Here is an 8,527-nt window from a genome sequence, read left to right as displayed (position 1 = left end):
TATAAAATATGTTTTCATATTTCTTACTATTTAGATGTCAAGCATGCTGATCTCTCTGTCAATAATGCCTAAATAATTCCTAAATGACAGTCAAATTTCTAATTAAACATGACATACTTTTGAAATAATCCTGAATTTCACATTACACCATAGCTAAAAGGAAGAAATAACCCAAACGTTGACAAGTGAATGAGTGTTTAAAGAGAAATGCTATATAGAGGCGATGGAATAGTATTTACCTTTTAAAAGGGAAAGGAATTCTGACACATTACGTCATGGAAGAATCTTGAAGACGTCTGCTAAGTAGCAGAAGCTATAGATAGAAGGGCAAATACTGTATGATTCCACTAACATTTATATGTTTTAACAAAAAGGGTTTTTTTGTCCTTCGCAATTGCAATGGATGAGTTGTTAGTGTCCTTTAAAATTCATTAGTCTGCCTTTCTAGTCCCACATACTGATTATCTTGATGCATCAAGAATCACACAAGCACACTGGTGACATGATGCCCTATCACATGGAAAAGCCATGTTAGAGAATGATTCCTCCTTCCATACCCACCCCAAATCACTGATATGGGAGTCAATTTCACAAAAATTTCTCAATTATTGAATGAGAAGAGGATATCTAATTGACCACTGAAAATAAAGTCATACAGATCTTAATAACTTATGTACGTAAGTAGCAAAAATACATAAAGTAACTATTGCTTAAAAAGGTTTCCAGGGGTTGGCACTGTGGCATTCAGGTTAACCCACCACCTGCAAAACCGGTACCCCATATGCGTGCTGGTTCATGTACCAGCTTCTTCACTTCTGATCCAACTGCCTGCTAATGGCCAGAGAAAAGCAGCAGAACAGAGTCCAAGTGTTTGGGCCCCTTCCTCCCGCATGGAGAGCTGGGTGAAGCTTCTGGCTCCTGGCTCCTGGCTTTGGCCTGGCTCAGCCCTGTCCATTGTGGCCATTTGGGGAGTGAACCAACGAATGGAAGCTCTCACTTTCTCTCTCTCTCTCTGCCTCCCTTTCTCTTTCTTTCTGTTGCTCCTTCTCTTTCTGTAACTTTCAAATCAATAATAAATTTTTAAAAAAAGATTTCTAAACCTAAATCCTTAAAACTACATGAAATTAAAATAAATAAATCAACATATGTAAAATGACACAGCATCAGCCATGCTGTAAAGGCCACTATCATTTTATTGTTATGATGATGAAGTGTCAGCTACTTGGATATAATACCCACTTAGATAGACAATTTTGAAAAACATACTGCTTCCTTTTGTTTTTGTTCTAGAGGTTATTCTTTTTATTATTACTAGTATTATTATTTATATGTAATGTAATATATTATCCATATTGGCTTGTACTCATGTCACCTGAAAACAGCAGTCAAGAACTTGCAAAACATCTTAGGTTTAAAATGCTTAGTATCTGGAAATGGTAAAAGTGAATTCTGGTTTTTGATTTATTTAGATGTTTTTTAGACTTTCTGTCTTCAAAAAAAGAGCCCACAGGTTTTATTTTACCTTGTAAGAGCTAAAAAGTCCTATTAGTGACACTTGAAGTTTTATAGCAGCTGCCACTTGCCAGTGATCATTAAGTGAGTAAAGCATCCATCAGTGGTATGGAAATCAGGCCCATTCATAAATCATGCTGCACAATCTGTTACCAGAGGTGAGCTAAATGAACATTTTAGTAACATCTATAAAAATTTAAGACTAGTAGCAGGAATAATTTTCCAATCTATTTAGTAGTCAGTAATGATAGTATTCTCACAAGAAAAATGTTGTCAATTTCTTCTTTCATTTTACAAAGTATATCATCTAAACAAGTATGGTTCTGCTTGCATATTCTGTGCCTTTTAAAAAAAAGATTTTATTTATTTATCTGAGAGGCAGAGTTATAGAGAGAGGGAGAGACGGAGATAAAGATCTTCTTCCACTGATTCACTTCCTGAATGGCCGCAACAGCTGGAGCTGGGATGATCTGAAGCCAGGAGCCAGGAGTTTCTTCCCGGTCTCCCACCAGGGTTCGGGAGTTCAAGTACTTGGGCCATCTTCTACTGCTTTCCCAGGCCATTTCAGAGAGGTGGATTGGAAGAGGGGAAGCTAGGATTAGAACTGAGGTTCATATGGGATGCCAGAGCCGCAGGCGGAAGCTTAACCCACTACGCCACAGTGCTGGCCCCTGTTATGTGCCTTTTACACAGAGTATACTTTTACTTCTTAAACAGGCTGCAGTTATGAACAAGAACTCATTTACTCAGGGTGTAAATTTCTTGATGCCTCTTTCCTTTTCTTCCTCTTATTCATGATTTTGTGACATGAATAGATAGGTTAAAAGGCAATTAGGTCGGTCCTCCTTGGAATGAGGAAAAGAGTCCCTTTAAGAAGGTGCAAAATGCTTGCATCCCCCAAAGCTACCTTTGGCAAGCTGAGCGTGTCCTCTCCCACTGCATGCTTCTCCTCAAAAGCTGCCTTTAGCCAGATGAAAGTGCAGATCCCACTCCGTAGTTTCCAGTTTTATGAGAATAGCAAGGAAGTAGTGATTCTACCCTTCAGAGTTTTCAGTTTAATGAAAATATCAAGAAGTCACTGATCCCACCCTTATCATGAGCAAGCTAGACCAGACAGACAATATTACAAATCCTGCCTTTTGATGAGTTTTGTCTGGGTCCTCTAACTGATTGTTAGCCGCTGTTCTGTATGTTTTTCCCTTCCCCCAAAAGAGATGGGGTTATCAGGAAGTTCATCGTGCTGTATGGGAGAGGGTGTGAGGCAATAAGAGAAGTATGGAAAAGGCTAGATCTCAAAGGGAGTCAAGTCTGAGAAGGTTCCCTGGAGGTGTAAATCTTCAATGTCTGAAAGGAGCTGGGAGGGGTGAATGGACTAGGAGTGTGTTTGATATTCTTCCCACAGAAGTTGTAGGAAGAGTTGGTAGTGGTATAAAAGATCAGTACTTATGCATTGTTGAAAATGGCAGGTGGCTGGGTGGTCACTGTTTCTCACAAGTGGGTTCATTAAGGTCAGAAGGGTCTGAGTTCTTGGAAACTGTTGGTAGTGGGACTTGAGTCTGTGTAAACTTGGTTGTGAGTGGCCCTGTGGGAGTAACTGTATAATGAAGTGTGGCGGGGGGTGCTTAAATGAAATGGACCCAATGGAAGATTCCCTGTAACTTTGCTGCTATAGGAGTGAGAATAAGTAGTAAGGTCTGGTCCATTTAGCTTGTAGTTTTGTGCGAGTAGGGGGCAAAGAGGGGTTGTGGAGAGGACGGGAAGACTTCATCTCCCATTGCAATGGGAGGAAGCATCTGAGGTGGTTAGACCTGGGCAATAGGTATCTGCATATTTCTATAATTCTGTTCAGAGATAACTGAGGAGAAGCAAGAGTAGGTGGGGAAGCAAGTGTGGAGATTGAAAGTGTGTAGTCAGAAGAACCAAGGGATCTCCATACATTAGTTCAAAAGGCAAAATATTGAAAGGTTTTTTTTGGAAGGGCCCTCATACAGAGCAGGGCCAAAAGGAGTAGTTTAATCCAGTCCAAGTAGAGTTCAAGGGAAAGACTGAATATTTATTTATTTGAAAAGTAGAGTTACAGAGAGACGGGGGATGGGGGAGAGGTCTTCCATCCTCTGGTTCACTCCCCAAGTGGCTGCAATGGCTGGCTGGAGCTGTGCTGATCCAAAGCCAGGATCCTGATGTGTCTTCCAGGTCTCCCACATGAGTGTAGAAGCCCAAGAACTTGGGCCATCTTCTACTGCTTTCCCAAGCCATAGCACAGAGCTGAATTGGAAGTGGAGTAGCCGGGACTCGAACCAGTGCCCATATGTGATGCTGAGACTGCAGACGGTAGCTTTACCTGCCATGCCACAGTGCGGGTTCCAAGTCAGAGCATTTTTTAGTGTACAATTTGTACTTTCTTCTTTTCCTGAGGAGTGGAAGTGAAAAGGAGTGTGCCAAATGCCAGGGGAAGTTAAGCACCTTGGAAAATAGTTGAGTTACCTGGGATTACATTGTCAGGACCATTGTCTGACTGGAGAGAGTCACGAACCCTGTATCAGGGAATAATCTCCTCAAGTAGCATGTTGAAAACTCTTAATGCCTATAGTAGTTAGAAAGGCATCACCCACCCAGAGAAGATATCTACTAGTACCTAGAGGTATTGAAAGAACCATATTCTGGGCATATGGGTGAAGTCAACACACCCATTAGAGGCCAGCACGTGCCCTCTGGCTTGATAGGAGGGGAAGGGTAAAGGACAGAGATAGAGTTAGGGTTTGCTTTTTGACATATAGAATGAGAAGAGGTGGGTTGTTGAAGATAGTTGGTATCTTCTGGTGAGAGAGGAAGAGATTGTTTTATAAGCGATAATAAAGAAGAAACATTGGGATAAAACAGATGGTGGAGATAGAATAAGATAGCCTGAGTGGAGGGCTGCTGGGGTTGTTGGTCTTGCGGGCAATTTGTCAGTATAGCAGATGGAGTGGAGGACGAGCTGGAGGAGGAGGAAGGCAGTGCTGCCTGGCAGGCTGCCTGATCTGTCCTGTTATTACCAGCTGTGATGGTAGAGTTATCAGTTTGATGAGCCTTATAGTGGACACATCCGATTTGTGTTGGAAGACTGGCTGCCTCTAAGAGAGGTGTTATGAAGGTAGCATTGGTGGTGATTGTCCCCTTAGTAGTAAAAAGGCCCTGTACTTTCCAGATTGTTGAGTGGGATAAGAGAATATGGAAAGTGTATTTGAGTTGGTATAGACAGTGATGGTTTTTGCCAGCATAAGGTCATGGGTTAGAGCGCGGAGTCCAGCCTGCTGATTAGTAGTATTGAAAGGGAATAGTCCTGCCTCAGCTGTACCAGCAGTCAATACCACACTGTATCCTGCCCTTTTTATTTCCTCATGAAAGATAGAGCTACCATCTGTGAACCAAACCAGGGTAGGTTAACAAGGAGACACTCTTGGATGTTTGAGGGATAAGGTAGTGAGTGTTTGATAGTCTTAATGCAGGAGTGAACAGGAGCCATGTGATCCAGAAATGGACGGGGTGGGGGAAGGAGAGTAGCTGAGTTAAGGGGAGCATGAGGTTTCAAAATGAGGGTAGAGACCTCAGTTAGCACCACCTAAAGGGCCAGAATGCAAGATGGTGGGAAAGACTGGAGGCCCTTGTAAGTTAGGAGTTTGGATAGATGGTGGTGTGAGGAAAGAATGGTAAGCAGTGAGCCAAAAGTGAGTTTTTTACTCTTGTATGAACACCTCTGCTGAGGTTAGCACCTGTAAACAGGGTACCCAACCCTTAACTGTGAGGTCTAATGTTTTTGACACATAGGCTACAGGAACAAAAGAGGGATTGATCTGATGACTGAGAACCCCCCAGGCCATTCTTTGATTTTTAGTGACATAAAAGAGGAAGGGCCATGTGAGATCTTTCAAGTATAAGGTAGGGGTCTATAGAATATCCTGTTGGAACTTATGATATTGGGAGGCGACTAGGGCTACAGGGGACTCCTGGAGGGATCCCTCTGTGGCTTCAAAGAGTGGTCATGCCAGAAGGGAGAAGTTTGGTATCCATGAACATAAGAATCCTTCCAGGGCTAGAAAGGAAAAAATTTTTTCTTAGGTAGAAGGAGGTGGGAGGTTAACTATGATGCACTTTCTGTCTACAGTGATAGCCTTATGGTTGGGAGTGTGATGTACACCGAGATAAGTTATGTCAGATAAGCAAAGCTGAGCTTTGGTGTAGGATATTCAATAACCTAGGAAGTTGAGAACAGCAGTTTGTTGTTGGCTATCTATTTTTGAGGGGCTGCAAAGGAGAAGGTCATTAATGTACTGGAGAGAAAAGGAGGGGGATAGATCCAGGGTCCCTAGGTCATTGGCCAAGGCCTGACCAAAGAGAGTGGGGCTATCCCAGAACCCAGGAGGGAGTATGATCAAGGTCAGTTGAGTGGAGACTCGGGTGTCCGGATCAGTGCAGGTGAAAGCAAATATGTCATGAGATTTAGAATGTAGAGGAATGATAAACAATGTATACCTTAGATCCAGGATCAAGGATTGAGATGTGAATGTGGGGATAGAGGAAAGGAGGATGTATGGATTGGGGACCACCAGATGTATGGGTGCTACCACTGTGTTAATAAGGCAGAGGTCTTTTTAATTTTTTTTTTTATTTATTTATTTGACAGGTAGAGTTACAGGCAGTGAGAGAGAGAGACAGAGAGAAAGGTCTTCTTTCCATTGGTTCACTCCCCAAATGGCTGCAACGGCTGGAGCAATGTTGATCTGAAGCCAGGAGCCAGGTGCCTCTTCCCTGTCTGGCATGTGGGTTCAGGGGTCCAAGCACCCGGGCCATCTTCCATTGCTTTCCCAGACCACAGCAGAGAGCTAGACCGGAAGAGGAGCAAATGAGACTAGAATCCGTTGCCCATATGGTATGTCGGCGCTGCCACAGGCAGAGGGTTAACCTAGTGTGCCTCAGTGCCAGCCCGCAGAGGTTTTGTACCAGATGGAAGAACCTGTTAGACTTTTTAACTGCCAATATTGGGTTGGTATAGGGGGAGTTAGTCTTGTGTAGCAGGCCTTGGTGGAAGTGTTTGGAGATTGTAGGCTTTAGACCTTGAAGGCTGAAAAGGGGTAGGGGTATTGTGGCTGGGAAGAAAATGTGGAGGAGATCTGTAATTTTATCTGGATGAGAGGATGGTGGGCCACTACCATAGGGTGACTGGTGTCCCATACTCATGGGTTGACAGTAGACAGGGGCCCTGAGGTAGGCAGGGTGGCTGGGACTTTGAGAGAGAAATAGTAAAAATGGAGGCAAAAACAGGCTGGAGGACAGGGCCAATAACCTGAAGGTGAAAACCTTCTGAGCACCAAACTGATAGAGTATGTCTCTATCTACCCCTTCTTAAAAGGTGGTAGGTCATTCAGGTACACTGAGAAAAGCATGGGAAAATGCATTGTGCTAATTATGCAGAGCAGACTTGGAGTCTGTAGGAGTTAGTAAGGTTTTCCCTCTGCCCTGACTATGGAGGTTGAGACAGCAGAGGCTGGTCCCCAGTACTGGGTAAGGACTGAGAAGTTTGCCACTGAATCAATAAGAAAAGAAATTGGCTACCTGCTACCGTCACAGTTACCTTGGGATCCTGCAGTGTGATGGCCATAATTGGGTGGCAGGAGTCCAGTCTCTTTCAGTCCTAATTAGCCAAACCTAGAAGGCATAGGTTGTGTGGATGATCTCCTGACTCGACAGACAAGAGGACAGTCCACCGTCCAATGACCCTTTTGGTAACATGTCAAAAAGGAATCAGCAGGTCTTGAGGATTAGGGCAGAGTTTGGCCCAATGACCCATTTGGCCACATTTAAAGCATGGACCTGGAGGACTCCAGTGGTCAGCGGGTCTCCTGTGGTTAGCAGGGTTACTGAAGGCAGCAGGTTGCTGAAAAGCCTTGGCTAGCATTTGAAATTATTCCTTTGGACTCTCTCATCCCTCTCATTATATACTTGAAAGGCCACCTCTAGAATTTCTGCCTGTGGAGTTAATGGGCCCCTCTCAAGCTTTACCTTGATAGCAGGGAACCTCTGGGAAAAGAAATAGTTCATGAGGAAGCTATGACTATTGGGAGACTCTGGGTCTAGGTTGGTATATTGGAGGAGAGTCTGTGTGAGGTGCTATAAAAAGGCAGAAGGATTTTCCTTTTCATCTTGAATAACTTCTCCCAGTTTATCATAATTTACAGCCTTTCTGGTGGATTTTTTGAGACCAGCTAATAAGCAGGTAATAAAACAATTTTTGGCTGTTTTGCCATTGGGAGAGTTGCAATTCCAATTGGGGCCCTGTTTGGGGACTGTGTATGCTCCTATAGGATGGGCAGGGTCAGTCTGATGGGTCTCTTCAGCATGGAGACAGGCCTGTTCCCAAACTTGCCTTCGCTCTTCTGGAAGGAGGATTTTGGAAAGGAACATACAGACATTGTGAACGTCAGATTATAAGACTGGGTTAAATATTGAAACTGTTTAATGTATGACACTGGGTTAGAGGTAATGAAACTCAGTTTCTGTGCAATTTATGAGAGATCAGCAAGTGAGAAAGGAATCTGGACCCTGAGCATGTCCTCCACCCCTGCCACTTCCCATCGAGGTAACATGGGGTAGACTCCCTGCCTGCCATTTGGGAGCAAGTGACTCAGGGACTGGGCACAAGAAAGGGGTGATCGAGGGCTTGAAGTGGTGATGGCAAGGCGGGGACAGAATATTGGCTCAGTGGAATGGGGGAGGACAAAGGTTGGAACAAAGATTGGGTTTGAGTTAAAGCATAAGGAAACAGGAGGAGCAGGAATGGACAAGGACTGGTTTTTAGATAAGGGAGAGCAGTAGACTTGAGGTAAGGCAAAGGAAGGTACAGTGAGAGGTGGAGTAGAAGCAGATGCTGCCTCCTAGAATGGCTGGGCAGGAGGGGGAGGTGTCAGTGATAGATCATGTGAGCCAGGATGGATGGTGCTGGAGCAGATGGTAAGTTCTGAGGTTGTTGAGTGGGAGG

Source organism: Oryctolagus cuniculus, chromosome 1, assembly GCF_964237555.1.
Source record: "Oryctolagus cuniculus chromosome 1, mOryCun1.1, whole genome shotgun sequence".
Lineage (NCBI taxonomy): Eukaryota > Metazoa > Chordata > Mammalia > Lagomorpha > Leporidae > Oryctolagus > Oryctolagus cuniculus.
Note: the sequence above shows the minus strand (reverse complement) of the source record.